Raw genomic sequence first — 21,786 nt, 5'->3', positions numbered from 1 at the left:
TCTTCAATCTTTTGGAAGCGTTTGAGAAGGATAGGTATTAAGTCTTCTTTAAATGTTTGGTAGAATTCACCAGGGAAACCATCTGGTCCTGGACTTTTACTCTTTAGTAGGTTTTTGCTTGCTGTTTCGATCTCCTTACTGGTATTTGGTCTATCCAAATTCTCTACTTCTTGGTCCAGTTTGGAAGGTTGTATGTTTCTAAGAACTTATCCATTTCTTCTAGATTATCCAATTTGTTGGCATATAGCTTTTCATAGTATTCTCTTATTGTGTTTTGCATCTCTGTGGTGTCCACAGTAATTTCTCCTCTTTCACTTCTTATTTTATTTACTTGAGTCTTACCTCTTTTTTCCTTGGTGAGTCTAGCTAAGGGTTTGTCAATTTTGTTTATCTTTTCAAAGAACCAGCTCTTGGTCTCATTAATTGTTTCTATTTTTTTTTTTTTTTAGTCTCTATTTAGTTTATTTCTCCTCTGATTTTTATTATGTCCTTCCTTCTGCTGATTTGGGGCTTTGTTTGTTCTTCTTCTCCCGCTTCCTTTAGATGTGCTGTTAGATTGTTTATTTGGGAGTGTTCTTCTTTGTTGAGGTAGGTCTGAATTGCTATAAACTTCCCCCTTAGAATCACTTTTGCTGTATCCCATAGATTTTGGCATGTTGTATGTTCAATTGTCTCCAGGATTTTTTTTATTTCTCCTTTGATTTCTTCATTGACCCAATCGTTGTTCAGTAGCATTTTGTTTAATCTCCACATTTTTGTGGCATTTCTGATTTTCTTCCTGTAGTTGATTTCTAGTTTCATACCTTTGTTGTCAGAAAAGACACATGGTATTATTTCGACCTTCTTCAATTTAGTGCGACTTGCTTTGTGGACTAATATGTAATCAGTCCTGGAGAATGTTCCATGTGCATTTGAAAAGAATGTGTCTTCTGTGGTTTTTGGATTGAATGTTCTACATATATGTACTTAGTCCATCTGGTCAAATGTGTCATTTAAGGCCAGTGTTTCCTTAATGATCTTCAGTTTGGATGATCTATCCATTGGTGTAAGTGGAGCATTAAAATGCCCTACCGTTATTGTGTTACTGTCCATTTCTCCTTTTATGTCTGTTAATAATCACTTTATATATTTAGGTGCTCCTATGTTGGATGCATAGATATTTACATGTGTTATAACTTCTTGTTGGATTTTTCCCTTTATCATTATGTAGTGCCTGTCTTTGTCTTTTATTACAGTTTTTGTTTAAAGTCTATTTTGTCTGATATAATTATTGCCATCCCTGCTTTCTTTTCTTTTCCATTTGCATGGACTATCTTTTTCCATCCTTTCACTTTCAGTTTGTTAGTGTCTTTAGGTCTGAAGTGTGTCTCTTGTATGAAGCATATATATGTGTCTTGTTTTTTATCCAATTGGCTACTGTATGCCTTTTGATTGGAACACTTAGTCCATTGACATTTAAAGTAGGTATTGATAAATATGTATTTATTGTCATTTGTTACTTTTTTCCTGGTTGTTTTAGTAGTTCTTCTCTGTTCCTTTCTTTTTCTCTTGCTCTTTCCCTTGTGGTTTGATGACTTTCTTTAGTAATATGTTTGATTTCTTTCATCTTACTTATTTTCTTACTTATTATAGGTTTCTGGTTTGTGATTACCATGAGGTTCCTATATAATATCCTATGTATATAGCAGTCTACATTGAGTTGATAGACTCTTTAGCTTGACCTCTTTCTAAAAGGTCTACTTTCTCATACCCCTCCTCCCACATTTTATGTTTTTGAAATCATCTAATCTCTTGTTTTGCATGTGTCTATCCATTACCTTCTTATCATTGAAATAGGTAATTTTAGTACTTTTGCCTTTTAACCTTCAGATTATCTTCATAGGTGGTTGATCTGCTATCTTTACTATATTTTTACGTTTACCAGTGATATTATTGCCTGTTTTTTGGGAGGTCTTTTGATAATTTTTTTATCCCTATTTGTGGTCATTGCTTTCCCACTTAAATAAGTCCCTTCAGAATTTCTTGTAGAACTGGCTTCTGGGTGATAAACTCCTTTAATTTTTGCTTGTCTGGGAAGCTCTTTATCTTTCCTTCCATTCTGAATGACAGCCTTATGGATAGAGTATTCTTGGCTGTAGGTTTCCTCCTTTCAGCACTTTAAATACATCATGCCATTCTCTTCTCACCTGTAGGGTTTTGGCTTAGAAGTCTGGTGATATCCTTATGGACTTTCCTTTGTATGTCACTTGTTGCCTTTCTCTTGCCACTTTTGGGATTCTTTCTTTATCTTTAATTTTGGACATTTCAATTATAATGTGTCTTGGTGTGGAGGTCTTTGGGTTTATCTTGTTTGGAGCTCTCTGTGCTTCATGTACTTGAATGTCTGTCTCCTTCCTTAGTTAGGAAAATTTTCAGCAATTGTTTCTTCAAATAGTTTTTCTGCCCCTTTGTCTTTCTCTTCTCCTTTTGGGACACCTATAATACAAATGTTAGTGTGTTTGATATTGTCCTAGAGTTCCTTTAGACTGTTTTCTTTCTGTCTAATTCTTTTTTCTTTTATCTATTCAGCTTTGGTGATTTCCTCTTTCTTTCGTCTAGCTTACTGATCTATTCTTCTGTATCATCTACTCTGCTATTGAGTCCCTCTAGTTAATTTTTCATTTCCAGTATTGTATTCTTCATTTCTGATTGGTTCTTTTCTATATTTTCCAGTTCTTTTTTGATGAGCTCACTGTGTTCATCCAGTCTTCTCCCAATATCAGTAAGCACCCTTATGAGTTTTTGTTTGAACTCTTTGTCAGGTACATTACTTATTTCTGTTTCATTTAGTTCTTTTTCTGGGATTTTGCCCTGTTCCCTTGCTTGGAATGTATTCCTTTGCCTTCTCATTATGCCTCTTTCTCTGTGCTTATATCTATGCATTAGGTGAGTCGGCTATGTCTTCTGATCTTGGAGAAGTGGCCTTATGTAAAAGATGCCTTTTGATGCCCAGCAGTGACTTCCCTCTTGTCGCCAGTCCAAATGATCCAGGAGTGATCCCTTTGTGAGCTACTTGTGTACTTCTGCTGTGGCAGGGTTGCTCTTAATGCAGGTACCCAATGCAGGAAGGTCTTTCCTTCCCTGGCCAGCTGTTTGTAAATCGGGTTTGGGGATCCTCAGCACCATTGACTACCGGGTCTAACAGCACACTCCTGTTGACGTTTTCCTGTTAATTTGCTAGGGACCCTGTGTAGTTTGTTGCTAGGCTCAGGGGCTTACAGTTGCTATAGGCCTCAGGCCTACAAGGCTGTTGTCAGTTCTCTTAGGAATGCAGCTGAGTGGGGCTGGCCCTAGGCATGGAAGCACTCAATTGTTTCAGGCTTTGGAAGGTGGGGCTGATCCTTTTGATGGCTATTTGTGAAGCACAGGTCTTCTGCAACTGATAACCTCCACCCCCGACAGGTCCACACATACCATCAAGTCAACACAGTCCTGGTCCATGCACACTTCCAAACCCCCTGGATTGTACCCCAATGCCCCACTGCACAGGCCCCCACCTCTGCACCAATGTCCCCCACAGTTCACCTGGTCCTCATACAGTCCCCGCCCCATAGAGGCAGACACACTCGCCTGTCTGTAGAGGATCAAGGCACCCAGTCAATGCAGGCTGACAAGTAGTCCAAGGGCTTGCTGTTTGGTGGGGCCAGTCACTATGGCAGCTGCCCGCCCTTGCTGAACTAGATTAAATCTGCACTCTAGTGAGTCTGGCAGAGCCCTGGACTAACAGGCCAGGGGAAGAACTTCAATGGTGTCTGCCAGGGTCTGTGTCACCATGCCTGGTCTAGGAGACAACAATGGCCCTACCAATGTCTCAGTCTCCAGAGAGGTCTCTCCTCTCACCAAGATGCACCCAGAGCCTACCAGGTGAGTCTCTTTTCACCAAAGGACTGTCAGCCTTCTTTCTGGTGATTTTAGGTTGATGTCTGAGACAGGTGAGTTTGTCCATGGGCCCTTTAAGACCCAGGTTTTTTTTGGCTTTCGTCAGATAGCTTTTCTGAGGGTATTCCCTGCTGCAGATAATAGCCAGCAAAGCCAGATAGTAAGACCCTCGTCTCATTTATGCTGAGTCTGAAGGATGCTTATAACAGTATTGCCCCCACTCTGGACCTCACTCCTCCAGGGAGGGCTGCATACCTTAGGGTGGCTCCCACCTGGCCAGCTGAGAAACTCCATTGCTCCTGAACGTGGCTTTTTTTCTCTCCAGAAGGAATTTCTCCCTCTTCTGCCTTAGTCAGGACTGTCCCTTTTTGTGAGGGTTCTTTTTATTCAGTTTTCAGTTTTCTATCCAGGGTAATTTTTCCAAAAATAGTTGTAACCTGGTTGTGTTTGTGGGAGGAGATGAGTTCAGAGTCTGCCTATGCCTCCATCTTGACGAGATCCCCCAGAAATTTCCTAAGATAAAGATAATGTTGTAGTATATTTTGGGGCTCCACAAACTATTGGGAGAGCAACGCATTTCGTGACTCTCTAGTGTTGTGCCTTTCTCCTTAATACAGAACAAAAAACTCACAGTATATATGTCCTAGGAAGCAATATAACTCCAGTAGTTGTTTTAACAAAAAGCTACTGAAATTCTATGTACAAAACCATATCAATAACATATAAGAAATGACTTTTCTCTGACTGCTGTGTCCAGCTCTTTTAACAGCCATATTCTTGTTGCTGGAAGGGTCTTGTGCTGAGAAACAAGAAGCAAGCAGTGAGCTGACCTTCCACAAGGTGGCCTTTATTGCTGCAAAATTGCTGCACTAATCTCCTTCTTCTCTTAAATCATTATGGCAGGCAACTGTGGAACCAAAACAGAATAAAAATGCTTTCATTATGAAACTATAATATAGGCAGAAATTCATCATAACATCTTTTAAAGAAAAACAGATAAATGTTTGTTTTGTGGGTGCTATTTTCTTGTTTCATAAAAAGAAAATAATTCTTTATAAATTCAAATACCCTATCTGTAGCTCTGCCTCCCTTAATGAACACTCCATACTAATTTACAGGACCTATGTAGTTCAAAATACGTACAACAGACAGATGACTCACATTATGATCTCATTAAAGAAAAGGCAGGATTTATCTGTGATTATGCTAGCCTCCAAAAGGTGAATTTTTCATTCCCTTGTTTTGAGCATTGCAATGGTTTTCCATTATCTATGTCGCCCCCTTCTGTTGTGTACGGAAGTGATCTCCTCATTTTTGGACTGTCCCTGGTGGATGTTTTTGGCACACTGAAGGAATGGTTTTCTGGAATCTGTGTTGAGCACCACAGTTTCCTTAATGCTGGAAGACATCCGAGTCTCACATCTGTTACTCATTCACACCACTGAACCAGAAGCTGAGTCAGAATAGGATTAGAAAAACCAGGTTGCTAAGCCTTATTTTACTTTTCTTTTCTCCTCACCTCTTCCATCTTCCCAATAAGCAGATTTTCAATGACCAAATGATGGAAAATTTATTAGCAGTAACCACTACGGAGATTATGTTTGCCAAATATTTTCTCTAATCTTTAAAATAGCACTGCCTTTCTACTTTTTTAACTTTGTTTTTTAAAATAAACTATTTTATAACAGTTTTGGATTTACAGAAAAATTATGAAATTAGTATAGAGAACTTCATTATACTCCACACCGAGTTTCCACTTTTATTAGCATCTTACATTAGTATAGTATATTTGTTACCATTAATAAACCAACATTGATAAGTTATTTTAGCTAAAGTCCATACTTTATTCAAATTTCCTTAGTTTTTGCCTAAGGTTGTTTTCTTCCCAGGATGCCACCATGATTCCACATTCTATCAAGCACTCATGCCTTCTTAGCCTCTTCTTGACTGTGATTTTCTCATTTTTCCTTGTTTTGTGATTACCTTAACAGTTTTGAGGAGTACAGGTCAGGCACTATATGGAATGTTCCTCGGAACTGGGATTTGCGTGATGCATTCCTCATGGTCAGACTGGGGTTATTTTTGTGAGGAGGACCTCAGCGGTAAAGGACGTTATGTCAAGAGTACATACCATCAATATTCAACACGACTGTCACTACTGGCTAACCTCGATCCTCCCTCTGAAGCAGCGTCTGTTAGGTCTCTCCACTGTAATTTTACTCATCTCCCCCTTCCCACACTGCACTTTTAAGAAACAAGCCACTGTACACAACCCACATTTAAAAAATGGGAGTTACATTATACCTCCTCAAAAGAGGAATACCTAGATAAATGGAATTCTTCTGCATGACATATTTTTCAATTCTCTCCCATTTATTTAATTATGTAGTATTTATATCAGCATGGGCTCATGAATATGTTCTTTACACTTTGGAATATAATTCAATACAACTTTATTCATTTTCTTGTTAACATTGTTCCAGCTCTAGTCATTGGAGGCTTTCTCGGTTGTGGCCCTTTGACACATCCCATTATTCTTTGTTTTTCTTTGTTTTTTCTTTTTTAGCACTTCCTCACATTCTCAAAATACCAGGTGCTCCCGTCTTATGGTATATATTTCCTGCTCCAGCCCTAGAATCAGCCATTTATTCAAGGAACCCTGGTTCCTTTTATTGGAGAATGATAACAGAAAACAAGAAAAGGATGCTACTAGGGAGTCATTGCCTCTAGATCCTCACAGCTGAGGACATATTTGTTTGTATACTAACCGGTGTACACACACATTTCTGTAAATATTTCTATCTGTAACTATCTATCTATTGTAAGCCAACTATGAATTCATACTGATATCTTCAACTCTAATCCATTACCATGTAAATCAATCTAGCCTCTCCCTTTAGCATATCTGTAACCAAGAGTGAAAAGCTGGACTCCCACCATCTGTCATCCATTACCTTGACTGCATAATTACAGCATGTGCAAACAGTGGTTATCAGAATTGTTAACCAATACCAACACGAGAATAGCAGACCATGTAGATTTTTTTGAACTGGTTTCTTTCACTTAGCAACGTGCGTTTAAGTTTCATCCATGTTTTCTGTGCCTTGATACTTTATTTCTTTTTATCACTGAATAATATTCCATTTCATGGATTTACCACAGTTTGTTTATCCATTCACCTCTTGAAGAATATCTTAGTTGCTTCTGGTTTTTGATGACTGTAAATAAAAGTGCTGCAAATATTTGTGTGCAGATGTTTCAATAGATATAATTGTTCAAATTAATTGGGTCACTATGAGTGCAATTGTTGGATCCTAAGGTAAGACTATGCTTAGCATTATAAGAAATTTCCAAACTGTCTTCCAAAGTGGATATGTCATTTTGCGTGCCCACCAACAATGAATGAAAGTTCCTGTTGCTCCACATGCTCACCAGTAATTGATATTGTCGGGTTTTTAGATTTTAACCATTCTAGCAGATGTGGAGTGGTATTTCATTGTTGTTTTAATTTGCAATTCCATAATGACAAATGATGTGGAGTATCTTCTTTTGTTTCTTTGCCATCTGTATATTCTCTTTGGTGAGGTGATTATTCAGGTATTTTACCCGTTGTTTGGTTAGATTGTTTATTTTCTGATTGTTGAGTTTTAAGAGTTCTTTCTTAATGTTTTGCATATAAATCCCTTCTCAGATATACATTTTGCAAATATTTTCTTCTAGTCTGTGGCTTGTCTTTTCTTTCTTTTAACAATGTCCTTTGCAGGCCAGAAGTTTTTTATTTTAATGATGGCCAACTAACCAATTCTTTTCTTTCATGGATCGTGATTTAGATGTTGCATCTAAAAACTCATCAATAACCCTTACATCACATAGATTTTCTTCTCAAAATTTTATAGTTTTACATATTGCATTGTGGTCTATGACCCACTTTTTAGTTTGTTTTTGTGAAAAGTATAAGTTCTGTGTCTAGATTCATCTTTTTACATATGGACATACAATTGTTCAAATAATATTTGTTGAAAAGCCTCTTATTTCTTCATTGAATTGCCTTGGCTCTCTTGTGAAATATCAGTAGACTGCATTTGTGTGAATTTATGGGCTCTCTATCCTAGCCCATTGATCTATGCATCTATATTTTTACCAATACTATGTTGTCGTGTTTACTGTAGCTTTATAGTAAGTTTTGAAATTGAATAGTGTGAGTCCTCCAACTTTGCTTCATTCTTCAGTATTGTATTGGCTTTTCTGAGTCTTTTGCCTTTTTACATAAACTTTAAAATTAGTTCATTGATATCCACAAAGTAACTTGCTGGGATTTCGACTGGGATTGCATTGATTCTACAGATCAAATTGGGAAGAACTGACTTCTTAATAATACTGAGTGTTCCAATCCATGAACACAGAATATCTCTCCATTTGTTCAGATCTCCTTTGATTTATTTCATCAAAATTTCATAGTTTTCTGCATATACATGTGGAATACACTTTATTAGATTTATACCTAAGTATTTCATTTTTGGTGCTATTGTAAATGGGTATATAAATATATATCATTTTAAGTTATCAAATCCAATTGTTTATTGCTGTTAAATAGTAAAACAATGGACTGTGTGTATTAATTTTGTATTCTGCAACCTTGATATACTTGCTTATTATTTCCAGGAGTTTTGTATTTTTTAAATTTATTCTTATTTGTTTTATTTAATATTTATTATTTATTTAATGTTTTATTTATTTATTTTACTTATTCTTTTAATTTATTTTTTAATTTATTCTTTCAATTTTCTATATAGACAACCATGTCATCTATAAATAGAGTTTTATTTCTAATCTGTATGCATTGTGTTTCCCTTTGTTTTTAATGAAGCACCTGAGACTTCCAGTATAATGCTGAATAGAGTGGTAAGAGAGGACATCCTTGCCTTGTTCCCAGTCTTGGGGAGAAGGTGTTCAGTTCCTTATGAGTTAGCATGATATTAGCTGTAGGAATTTTGTAGATTTACTTTATTAAGTTGAGGAGATTATCAATAGTTCTGACTTTGCTGGGAGGTTTTATCATGATTGGGTGTTAGGTTTGTCATTGGTTTTCCTGCATCAATTGATATGTCATTTTTTTCTTCTCTATTTTGTTGATATGGTGGATTATATAAATATTTTTTAGTAGACTTTACTTTTTAGAGAAGTTTTAGGTTCACAGCAAAATTGAGAGGAAGGTACAGAGAGTTCCCATATACCCCACACATGCATAGCCTCCCCACTATCGACATGCTGCAACAGGGCGGTATGTTTGTTACAATTGATGAACCTAAATTGATACATCATTATCACCCAAAGTCCATAGTTTACATCAGGATTTACTCTTGGTGTTGTATAGTCCATGGATTTTAATAAATGTATACTGACACGTGTGTGCCAATACAGTATCATATAGAATAGTTTCACTGACCTAAAAATCCTCTGTACTCTCTCTATTCATCTCTGCCTTCCCCCAACCTCCGGCAACCACTGATCCTTTTTCTGTCTCCATAGTTTTGCCTTTTCCAGAAAGTCATATAGTTGGAATCATACAGAATGTAGTCTTTTCAGATTTGTTTCCTTCAGTTGGTAATATGCATTTAAGTTTCCTCCATGTCTTTTCACAGCTTGATAACTCATTTCTTTTTCGTGCTGAATAATATTCCATTGTCTGGATGTATCACAGTTTATTTATCCACTCTCCTACTGAAGGACATCCTGGTTGCTTCCAAGTTTTGGCAATCATGAACAAAGCTGCTATAAACATTCTCGTGAAGTTTTTTGTGTGGACATAAGTTTTCAACTCCTTTGGGTAAATACAAAGGAGTGCGATTGCTGGATCTTATGGTAAGAATATGTTTAGTTTTATAAAAATCTTCCAGACTGTCTTCCAATGGCTGCACCATTTTGCATTCCCACTAGCAATGAATAAGAGCTCCTGTTGCTTCACATCCTTGTAAGCATTTACTGTTGTCAGTGTTTTGGATTTTGGCCATTTTAATAGGTGTATGGTAGTATTTCATTGATGTTTTATCAGTAATTCCCTAATGACATATGATGGTAAGAACCTTTTCATTGCTTATCAAAATATTTTTAAATTCTCTTGAGACTTCTTCTTTGACCCATGTATTATTCATAAGCATATTGTTTAATTTCCAGATATCTGGGGATATTCTAGGTATGTTTCTCTTAACTTCTAGTTCATTTCCATTGTGGTCTGAGAACATCGTTTGTTTATTTCTATTCTTTTAAATTTGTTAAGATGTATTTTATGGCCCAGAATAAGATCCATCTTGGTAAATGTTACATATGAGTTTGAGAAAATAATGCATGTTAATGTTGCTGGTTGGAGTATTTTAATAAACCTCAACTAGATTAAGCTGATTGATAGTACTCTTGAGGTCAACTATATCCTTACTGAACGTTTACCTGCTTGATCTGTAAGTTACTAAAGGAGAGATGTTGAAGTTGCCAAGTATAATAGTGGAGTTTTATATTTCTATTTTCAGTTTTGTCAGTTTTCATCTGACCTATGTTGATGTTCCATTTAGGTGCATATCCATTTAAGGTTGTTTGTTATGTCTTCTTAAAAATTTGAGCCCTTTGGCTCTGGCCCAGTAGTGCAGTAGTTAAGTTCACACGTTCCGCTTCAGTGGCCTGGGGTTTGCCAGCCCAGATCCCAGGTGCGGACGTGGCACCGCTTGGCGTGCCATGCTGTGGTAGGCATCCCACATATAAAGTAGCGGAAGATGAGCACTGATGTTAGCTCAGGGCCAGCCCTCCTCAGCATAAAGAGGAGGATTGGCAGCAGTTAGCTCAGGGCTAATCTTCCTCAAAAAAATAAAAATAAAAAACCAAAGAGTTTGAGCCCTTTATCATTATGTAATGCCTCTCTTCATCTTTGATAATTTTTCTTATTTTGAAGACAACTTTGTCTGAAACTAACTAGCTACTCCAGCTTTCTTTTGAATAGTGTGAACATGCTATATCTTTCTCCACACCTTTACTTTTAATATGATTTCTTTTAGACAATGTATAGTTGGATCTTTTTCCATAATCCGCTCTGATATTCTTTATCTTTTAACTGGTGTATTCAGACCATCATATTTAAAGTGACTATTGATATAGTTGGATTAGTATATACCATGTTTGTAGATACTTTATATTTCTTACATTTGCTCTTTGATTCCTTTTTTCCCTCTTTCCTACCTTTTCTAGTCTTAACTAAGCATTTTGTGTGATTTCATTTTTCTACTCTCTAAGATTATAAATAATATTTCTTTTTAAAAGTTATTTTAACGATTTTTAGAATTTCCAATATATATTTTTTAAGAAACCTAAATCCACTTTCAAGTAACACTATGCAGCTTTATGTGTCAAGAGTATCTCATAACAGAGTATTTCTAGCTCTCCCTTCCTTCCCTACTTTTGTAATTTGTATTGGATGCTTCTTTTATCTAAAGATTTCTTCTTCTCTGCTATTTTCTATTCATCCACTTTGCTTAAACTCAGAAGACATAGACTTCTAATACTAAGGTGATATTTAGTAATACAAATGGGTATTCTAAGCTCGTAACAAAAATATGAAGAGTTCAGAGGGTTGTATGTTGTTTAAGCCTGAAACCATCAATACTTGGGGGGCACAGTCTCAGCTGGCTCTCAGGGCCCTCACGCCTCTTCAGGATGTGACTGAATGGACTTGGCGCCTGTCTCAGAGCACCTAGTCTCTTCCCAGCATGGCACTGCTCCCTCAGACCTAGCGTTGCATGTGATAACAGACTGAAAACCTGCTTCTGCCTCCATACTAGTCACACGCTTTGAAGGAAACAACAGCACAACAAGTATTTGACTACATGAGAGCTTGTGGTGTCATTACCTCTTCGACAAATGCCCAGTATTTTTATCAAGGGTGCTGACTGGGCACAAGATAGAAAGATGGTCTAAGCCGCCACAATGAAAGCTCTCGTCTTCCCAGATACCTGATTTATCTCTGCTCATTTTCACTTTTGGAATGAAATTTTCCCGGAAACCAGGAAATATTGTTAACTTCCTCTTGTATACCTACAACTTAGTCCCCTCTCCTCTCTGTCTTTTCTTTATTTTCACTCTCCACTTTCTTGCAAACAGCCTTTAGAAATGTAAACGTAAGAGGAATTATGCTGCAAGCTTGTTCTTCATAAAAGAACAGCTTTTAATTAAATCAGGAAAAAAAATGCTGCCACAGGCAACACTGACAAGGAATGCATTCTGTTAATCTTTGCAGAGAGGCACTGTACACGGCACTTAATTTAATTAGGGAGAGAAAAGGCCTGTTCAGTCCTGGAGGGTTTACCAGTGTCCTTTTAAATTGAGGACACAGCATTTATATAAAGTCATTTTAATATCAGGCAATACATTTCTAAACAGTAATTTAAAAATATTACTTGCTATTATTAAATGATACCTTGCTGCGACTTCTCACTTCATGGGACAACTTTCATTTCACGGAGAAATTTCAACCACCAACAGGCCTTTTGCTTCCCTCCAATAATTTATTGACTTTGAAAGCATTAAATAATTAGGACTATGTTCCCTGGGAAACAGCTGCACCAGGGAAATGCGTGTCAGAGCTGTAGTACAGTGGGTCACGTATTTGGCTTATGTCTCACTTCTGGGCCATGGTGGTGAGCGATAACGAATAACTTTTATATTAAAAATTATATTACAGTTGAGAAGTAGGTTATATTCTGATGTCACTCCAGGCACTACAGACACAGAAAGGATATCTTTAGGATATTTTAGCCATCCTTTTAAATTTCGAATCATACTCTCCAGCACTTCAAAATCTTCGTTGAATATTTCTACCCCTTTCAACCATCCTAAGAAGCTAGACAGGTTATCAGTCTGTCACACTCATAAACTATAATAGAAAATCACCCACGGAAGATTTTAATTAACCAAATACAAGCAACTACAATTCAAAAAGCAAGTTATATACTAAGAAATGTTCCATTTGATGTAGATTTTTTTACCCAGAATCTCAGTGATGCTGTTGCAGTGTCTCCAGGGAGCATCATGAAAAAAAGTGAGGATATATATATTTTTAATTCCTTGGATTTCATTTATTAATTTATCTATTTATGAGAGTAGTTGAGAGCAGACACTAGCCTTGGTGCTAGTGATTTGAACTAGTCGAACCTGGTCCCTGACAGCATAAGGCTTACAATCCAGCAGTCTTGAGGAGTTTCCATCTGTGATTTAAGGTTTAGGTGGAAGCTGGAGCAATTTTTGAGCAATAAAGGACTGTTGAATAAAGGACTGACAGGAGGTATGCTATCTCTCTTAGGACATCTATCAGTACAACAAAACATCTTTTCCAATTACAATAATAATATATGCTGATGAAATTAGTGCACAAGTAGTGAAAATTCACTTTCAGCAATAGCTAGTAAGCATCTAATTTCCAGTTCTGATCTGAAAAAGCAAGCAGACCTCTGATTTAAAATTACTGTTTGGGGACAAATTAAAAAGTTCATTTTCAAGCAGAATGTTTCCTGACACTAATTTGCACAGAGACTTATATAACTGGTCCCAATTCATCCCCCATTTATGTAAGGAGAATTCATTGTTAAATGCTTAGCACAGAGCCAGGACCGAAGGAAGCTCCACAATTGCTGGGCATCATAACTACTTGGGAGATACTCTATCAGGGTTGGTAACATAGGCTGTGTTGCCAGCTGGACCTGTATTGGAATCCTAGTTCTGTCACTTATTAGCTGAATCATCTTAGGCTTATTACTTAAACTTCAGATGCTCAGATTCTTCGTGTTTAAAATAATAATAACAACCATGCAGGGATGTTGCTTAAGGATTAAAATTTTTAAAGTACCCCAAATATTTATTACTAAGCTTGCATACAGTAAGTACTAAATAAATGTCGGATGTTATTGTATTTGTTGGCAGTAAATAGGCCTTCAAAACTGTTTTGCTTTCCTTGAAAATTTAGATTAAATGCTTTTGCCACAGTTAACAGAAAATTTGACCCAAATGATTTTAAAAATAGGTGAAATGTATCATTTCAACTAAAATGAATCTAGAAGTAGAATAATTCCAAAAGCTGTTATCATATAATTACCAATATCTTCAATAACCTAGGTCCTCTCCATATTTTTTGCTCTGGCCCACACACTATTGACCTTTGTCCTCATACTTGTATCCTCATGAGCATAAGGTGGTTGCCACAGCTCTGCTCTCACAGTTTCACAGGACATTGTGCAATGGCCAACAGTGAGAAAGAGAATGTCAAGAACTATTCAGGGTCTGAGATTTAACACTACTTGCAGGCCAGCAAATTAGTCTGCCGCATTTCCATGGATGTTGCCAGAAGACATGAGACCTCTGAGTGAGGTAGAGATGGACAGTTTATTACTCATAACAAAAGCAATGGCAACAGTATCATCACTTTTTTGAGCTATTTCCCAAAGTTACAATTCACACAGGGTGATGTGACAAGGGCCTGGTGATGCCTGCATCCTCTGTGGGTTGCTTTACAGGAGAGGAACCCTGACAGTAGGGAATCCTAATCTCTCATAAGAAGCTTTGAGCAAACCTGCTTGACTGTGGTGCTGGAAGGAAGCGTTGTCTTTATTGTTCCAGACAGTAAGCAAACCTGCCCTTCACTCCACAACTATCTCCGTCTTTGAAGGCTGTTCACTATACAAATTCCTTAAAAGACAGTCTGGAATAAAAGGGCAGTGAGTAGAGAAACACAAGAACTCCCATGCAGAGAGCATACCCCATCTTCATGACCCCTGTTAAAAGTAACAAAGTCTTTCTCCAAAGTTTCCTAAAAATCTTTGCTTAATTTGAAATATTTGAGCCTCATTTGCATTCTTAGTTCCAACATTAGCAAGGAAAATGAGAATGCTTTAATTGACTTATATTAATCAAGCTTTAATTCCTAGGACTAAGGAGGGGCCCAGCCTCCCCTGCACCACATGGCTGTCCCAAATTTTTTTTAAAAATTAGAGTTTTCTTAGAAGGGGAAAATGGAAGATTATTAGTAGGCAGGTAACAACCAATAGGGGCTACTCACCTTTTGGGTGTGTGTATCCACATCAGTCAGGATAAATTTTCCTTCAAACAAATCAAGAAAACCATCTGACTTATAAGTGTACCTGCACTATGGCAATTACAATAGGCAGACAAATGGGCTCTCTTCCCTCGGGGGTGTTGAGAAATAAATGTGTGTGCACACGTGTGTCAGAGAGAGAATCATGCTTTGAATAGTGCCTATCTACGACCAGTGATATTATCTTGCTCCTGTTGCTATATCTGCATTCTCTAATTTTTACACCTTGGATACATATGATAGTACATGATTCACAATAGGTATTCATTAAAAAGTTGTTAAATTAACTAATATGTCATTTTTTTTCATTTTATAATGAAGGGTATCTATGTTGGGATACTCTCCTAAGAAAAATCTTAGAGTATTATGTTGACACTTCATTTTGTTTTTGTCTTTTTGTTCAACATTAATCATTTTCTAAAAGCATATACTACTGCTTAAAGTCTAAGGAAACTATATGTTATATAGCTACCCTACGTCATATGGTACTGCCATCAGATATTTTGGTGCTTTATTCATCTTCTCAAGTGTGTTTTGGTAAGATCAAATGGACAGCACCTTAGACAAGCCCATGTTTCAGTGTGGATGCCAGTAGGAAAACTGTCTAAGGAACTCTAAAATTCCATTTATGTCATAAATCTGTCTTACTTGTGTATCTTTTAGATATCTTTAAGTGAACTATTTCTCTTATTGCAGAAAGTGTTGAACACATCATCTTAGCTATTACATATGCAAAAGTAAAGAATTATTCACGTGAAAGAATCAACTGGAAGTTACCCTGATGGCTTGCACAATTGTGCTATTGAAAAGTTGGGAAAGAATTACATAATACATGCCAAGTGAATAGACTCTTTGATATTTTTCTTTCTTCAAAAATTCAACATGAAACTGTGATTAAGAAGCTATTCTGATTTGGGGAATGTTAACTTTTGGATTGTGGACACCCCTCAAAATGGCTTAAACCACAGTTCAACATCAAAGTCCTGCTAGGAGCATCACAGGCCTGTGCAGATGCTTTACTGCTGTTTCTTCTTACAATGCATGCAATCACTCACTCCACAAACACACAGTGAGTGCTCTTATGTCTTGTGGATACAAAGATGAATAAGACATAGTTTCTGACCTTAAGAGCATCACACAGAAAACTGCAATTAAATAAGATTCTTTTTATATTAAAAGTATATGTAGGATGCAAAAAGGGGATTTCACTTCCTGATGGTCAGGGCAAGTTCCCCAAAGTTGCCTCCACTGTATGAGTCTAAGGCAGTGATGTGGAAGGTTGATGAAGAACTTTCTACTAGGAACATCATGAATCAAAGCTTGGAGGCTTGAGGAAACATGGCAGAGGACTGACAACTGAGAGACTAATGTGGTGGTGCTTGGTAGGAATTTAGAAAGAGGAAATAAATTTGCCTTTCAGAGTCAAACTATAAAATGAAAACTTAAAGGGCTATAACTGGATGATTCTCAAGAAAAACTGACTATATTCTCCTTGAAATTCTTCGTATGCATAAAGAAAGAGAGAAGGTTTTGGTTTTCCTTGGAAATGCAGGGCGAAGAAGCAGAGAAGCAAAATTTGACAGGTACGCTACTTCTTAGTACACAGATCAGGATTCTATGCTTAAAACACTGAGGGGCAGAATTTTTTACCATAGGAAATTCAGCAGAGTGATAACCATCGCCCTGTAAGTCTCCTCAAGAGAAAGCACCAGAAACGTTTACTCTACAGTCACACTTAGCTCCTTCCCAACAGGCACATGGGCATTTTGACAATGAAGCTGATGTGTTTAAGGAATAGTGAGAATTTCACGGCCTTAATTTGGGTTCCCCTAAAATCAGACCCTGAGGGAAGAATTTGAGAAACAAAATGAGCAATGGGGAAAATGTGATAGGAAAGGGAGAGAAATTAAAAAGAAAAGTTGTGTTAATAAGAAATTTGCTGTTTTAGGGTACCAGTGGTAAATCTTGCAGGGACTATCTAAGAAACCAGGTGTAATAGATATAAGTAAATGATGGGAAACTGGGTCATTTATCCAGGACTTTTATCTCTCATCACTGAGGGTTACCCCTAGGGTGGTTAACTCTTCCCACTGTATACATCCACACACTTCTTGGTTACCTAAGTGCAGAGAAGCAAGCTCCTAGTGAATTTGAGAAAGCCTTTGAAGAGAGAAGATGTGAGTCAAGTACTTAAAATAGGAAGCCGTGAGCTTGCTGGTACCAGAGCTGCGGGTGAATGTGGGTGGGGCAAGGGGATGTGGGATAGCATCTGCTTCAGAATACTCCTTGTATTTCTCAGTTTTCTTACGCCTCACTTGGAATCCTCTCTATTACAGTTGCTCAGCATTGTGGCCAGTCAAAATCTCTTGAAAAAATAAAACTTAAAGCAAATGGTTGATGAAATTCATTACATCTCCTAGTGCTACAGCTCATCTTGTGAGCATAACTGGACCCAATCTAAAGTCCTCTCACCTTTTATAGTACATCCATTGATCTACATTAACTTGCCCAGTAGGACAAAGAGAACTTGATCTCTAAAGAGTTGAAGTCCCTGGTCACTTGCCCTCATCAGGCAATGGTTGGAGCAATTAACCATTGAGTGTTGGAAGCACTAAGAGGCACCCTAGTGGACCCTTGAGCTCCAATCATACTGCTCTGTAACCCCATTATGTAGCAACTATCCTAGATCTTCATGATTATTGGAGTCAGTTAATCATTCCAGTATGGAAACTATGTTTTTGCCCACTGATGACTTAGCACAAGAATATAAAATGTAGCCTTATGTTACCTTCTATGTCCTTGATGAAAATGTTGCCCCATGCACAGTTTCGAGGACCAGGACCCATAGCCCAGCAGAATCTAAAGTTGTGGGGAAAGGGAACTCAAATTTTTCAAGTGGGTCATTTGGAGTGATGGTGAGCAGAGCCACTCCTACTTCCACCCCTTGGTTCCTGGACCTGTGTATTTTAGCTAAAGGGAAAATAGGACATTGTAATGACTGTTAGATAATGTATATAAAGCATCCTAGAGGACAGTGCCCTAAACCTGTAGGAGGTTGTCCCCAAGATGGTACTGTGAGACTTTAAGAGAGTATTTCCATATTCTATTATGTTGACAATTTCCACAAGTTGCAGTATATGGTAGAACCAGTTGATTCTGTGCTCACTGTTGTACCTCCTTTGCTTAAAACACATCTCTTTGTTTAAGGTGATGTTATGTAAGACCTTATGTTGTAAATCAGGTAATCTATGAACTCTTAGAAAGTGGTGCTGACAGAGACACTAAAGACAAAGAGAGCGAATTTATACTTGGAATAGTGTCAGACCCAGTAACAATGAATTGATTCCCTCTCTTGGATAAAGGTGTCCAGTGTAATCAACTTGCCATGAGTGGCTGGTTAGTCTCCTCAAGGTACCTTGTTTAGAACTCAGTGTTAATTTCTGCTTCCTACAGGTTGAACATTCAGCAGTAACAGTAACTGGATCAACCTCCCAAATAGGGAGTCCGTGCTGTTGCACCCATGTATAGCTTCCATTCCTGGCACCACATATACTCTGTTCATGGGTCTATTGTCCAAGAAAAAGTTAAAGTCAGAGAGGTTAACTGACTTTCACTGGAAAAGCCATCCTAATTACCAGATTTCTTAGAGTCAAACCATAAAGTGGAAACTTGAAGGGCTATATAAAGGCAAAATATTAAAAAACTGGATAATTCTCAGGAAAAACTGCCTGTATGACCTGTAGAGGATGTTTTCTCTGAGATTAGAAACAAAGAAATGCACTATTTGAACCCAATCTCATAGGTTCATCCACATACGTCTTCCCCAGACTACTTTCACCCTTCCCGTATTACTCTTTCCAGGCTTCTATGACCAACCTAAAACCATGCCTAAGTGGATTCTAATGAAAGAACTCTCCATTTTAAGCTAGTGCCAATATATCCACAGACTCATCTACGAAGCAGGCTTAACTTTCTCTTCTATGAACTGGTCATATAGCACTCCTCCTGAATCCATAGGTGTAAGCTGGGCGAGAGTTATCAGGGCAACACACACAGGTGATGCAGGAGCCCGAGCCACCTATTTGTGTAGCTTGCATCTTCTGGACCAGCTTAGGCTTGGTTCCAAATATACCATTTTCATCATATGATAAATTTTGTTGTTGTACCTGCTATTTCTTATAAATTGGTGGATATCTCACAATACTAAGGTCATGTTAGATGGCCCTGGTTATAATGTCAATTGATTGCACAAGGTCTGGTGCTCAGTCACTGCTTTTCCTAGAACTTATGAGGAGCTACTTTTCAAATAATAAGTGATTATCTGCTTCAGAATAGACAGTTTTGCACTAAGACCATAGGGAATCTGTGTATATCTCTTCTATTTGGACTCACCAGCGGCTCCCCACAGTATATCTTCCACGGATACCGATAGCACCATTGGATCTGCCAGATCAGATGGCTCAAGCACCAGAACAGCTTGTACGACACTCTGTAGGTACTGAAAAGGCCTCCCTTGCTTGAAATTTAACCAAAAATTACCCGGCTTCCATGTCACTCATTAAGTAGTCCAAAGCACTACTGGTAAGTGTGGTATATGCAGAGGCACAAATGGATTTATTAAATAATCATCACTACTTCTGATTCTTTTGAATCTTTGAAAATAGCACTAATCTCTACAATTCTAATGTGAACGTAGTATTGCCTCTCATTTGCTATTTTGGCCCAGAGAAGTAGTTTCAAGAGCTTCCACATGGTTCTTCTATCGTAACAACTCTTATTCCACAGGTAAGAAACTCATTTAGAGGGTTCTAGTAGCTGATACAAATATTCATTCTGATTATGCATTCATGGATCAGAGACATGGATTTGAACTCTATTCTGCTTATTACTTGGCCTCTATTTGCATCCACTCTAATAACAGGACCATGGAAGTATTTAGGACCCTAGTATTAATGTCAGCTCAGACACTGTACACAATGACTCAAAATATCCAGGTATTGCTTTGGTAAATGGGTGCAGGTTTCTTTGGAAAGGGATTGGGGTAATATTTACTGTCAATTCTTATAGAGGTTTTGCAGGAATTCTTTCTGAAGAGGTCCTAGTCTCCCTTTGATTGATGGGCCCAGCGTCTGACAATTGGCTCAGGTCTGGAATCTAGTGCCACAAGGACTATATGTCAGCCACTTGTGCTATATTGAAATCTTACCCTAGCTACTGAGGTTATAACAGGCAAGTAGCTTCTCTAGCTTCAAAAGATAGGAGTCTCCTTAAATGCTGGCATAGAGGCCTTCTGGATTTCACAGCATGCTCTGAAAACACAGTTTGCTAATCTAAGCCTTACATTCTCCTTCTTTAAGAATTCCTGAGCACTTAACAAATGCCAACCAACTCCACTATCCTTTTAATCACATTTGACTTCATATGTTCCAAGTGCTAGCATTCTTGCATAAGCCAGTGCTTGCCATTCCATCTCTACCTAGTCCCAGTACCCCAGCACCAAGGCTCATCACCATCCCACTTACCACCAGCAAAGCGATCCATTTCCATCTCATTTACAGGTGATCCAACTTCAGAATCCAAAGAGAAGAACCTGCTTTCAAGGGTCACATCCAGTACTAACTGCTTTTACTTCAGTTCCCCCCAGAAAGCAGACCGTTAGTGAAGCACTTGGGGTCAAGTAGTTTTGTGAGGTGATTCCACGAAGCACATGTGAGGAGTGGGGAAAGTGAAAAGAGAGAAAAGCCAAAATAAAGCATGTTATTGAGCCAGTTATTATTTGAGCAACTGGAACACAGTTCCACTGGAGAACCCTGGAGAGACCGTGAGAAGATAGATCAGAGGATTGCCCCATGAGAGGACAGTGAGGCTGAGATATTTATCTACTTACTTTGACCCCAATTGTTTGAAGGTTGCCCAGGGGTTTTAACTCCTACCACTTCCAAAAGTTACACTTCACCCCAAACTCTGGCCTTGAAGAGAAAATCCTTGGGCAGAGAAGAAGAGAGCCCCAGAAGATTGAAGGAGAGAGATTTCAGAGTGCCAGGTGGGCCGAGAGGCTATGGAGAGCATCAGGAGCGTTTGCTCCATTCTTGGTGGCTGTAATTTACAAGCTAGGAAGGGGATGAAATTCCTTAAATGGTACACCAAGAATTTGTCATTTCATCCTGAAAGTTATAGAGAGATATGACAGGATAATAGCAGAAGCCTGATAGAATTGGGTTTTCATTGTAGATAAGTCTGTCTCATAGCTGTGTGAAAAGTAATCTGAAAAGGCTAATGCTGAAAGCAAGGAGACTAGATAGGAAGCTTATGTTATTAGCGTGTGTTAGAGATAACAAAGACTTAATCTAGAGTAATGAAAGAATAGGTCTGCCTTCATCGCCAACAAACATAAAGAATCCAGGAACAAGATTATTATCGTTATAGTTAATGGTCAGGTTGAAAGGATAGTACACATTTTCAGGATTACTGGAAGTATACATTTGAAAGAAATTGAGAAAGAAAACATGTCAGGTTTGTTATTGCTCATTGTATCCTTGCATTTTTTAACAGCAGGAGAGAGTCTGATTAAATTACCCAGCAGTGTTTTTTAAATATGCAAACACATCATGTGGGGATCATACTAACAGGCCAATTTTCATTCAATAGATCTGGGGAGGGGTTTGAGAATCCACATTTCTAAGAAGATTCCAGGCAATGCTTATTCTTCTGTTCTGAGATCACATTTTGAGTATCAAGATCAC

General features: G+C 37.8%; 1 long non-coding RNA gene across 2 annotated transcripts in view; it reads right to left on the bottom strand.

Annotated features, from left to right (window-relative positions):
* Nucleotides 1–21,786, bottom strand: part of LOC111773821 (uncharacterized) — a 52,530-nt gene that overhangs the window by 3,441 nt on the left and 27,303 nt on the right. For both annotated transcript variants that reach the window (XR_011440226.1, XR_002808442.2), the window contains exon 3: nucleotides 4,749–4,825. This is a non-coding gene — a long non-coding RNA (uncharacterized lncRNA). The remainder of the gene's footprint in view (nucleotides 1–4,748; nucleotides 4,826–21,786) is intronic.

Source organism: Equus caballus, chromosome 6, assembly GCF_041296265.1.
Source record: "Equus caballus isolate H_3958 breed thoroughbred chromosome 6, TB-T2T, whole genome shotgun sequence".
Classification (NCBI taxonomy): domain Eukaryota; kingdom Metazoa; phylum Chordata; class Mammalia; order Perissodactyla; family Equidae; genus Equus; species Equus caballus.
Note: the sequence above shows the minus strand (reverse complement) of the source record. Positions and strands in the feature narration are given on the sequence as shown.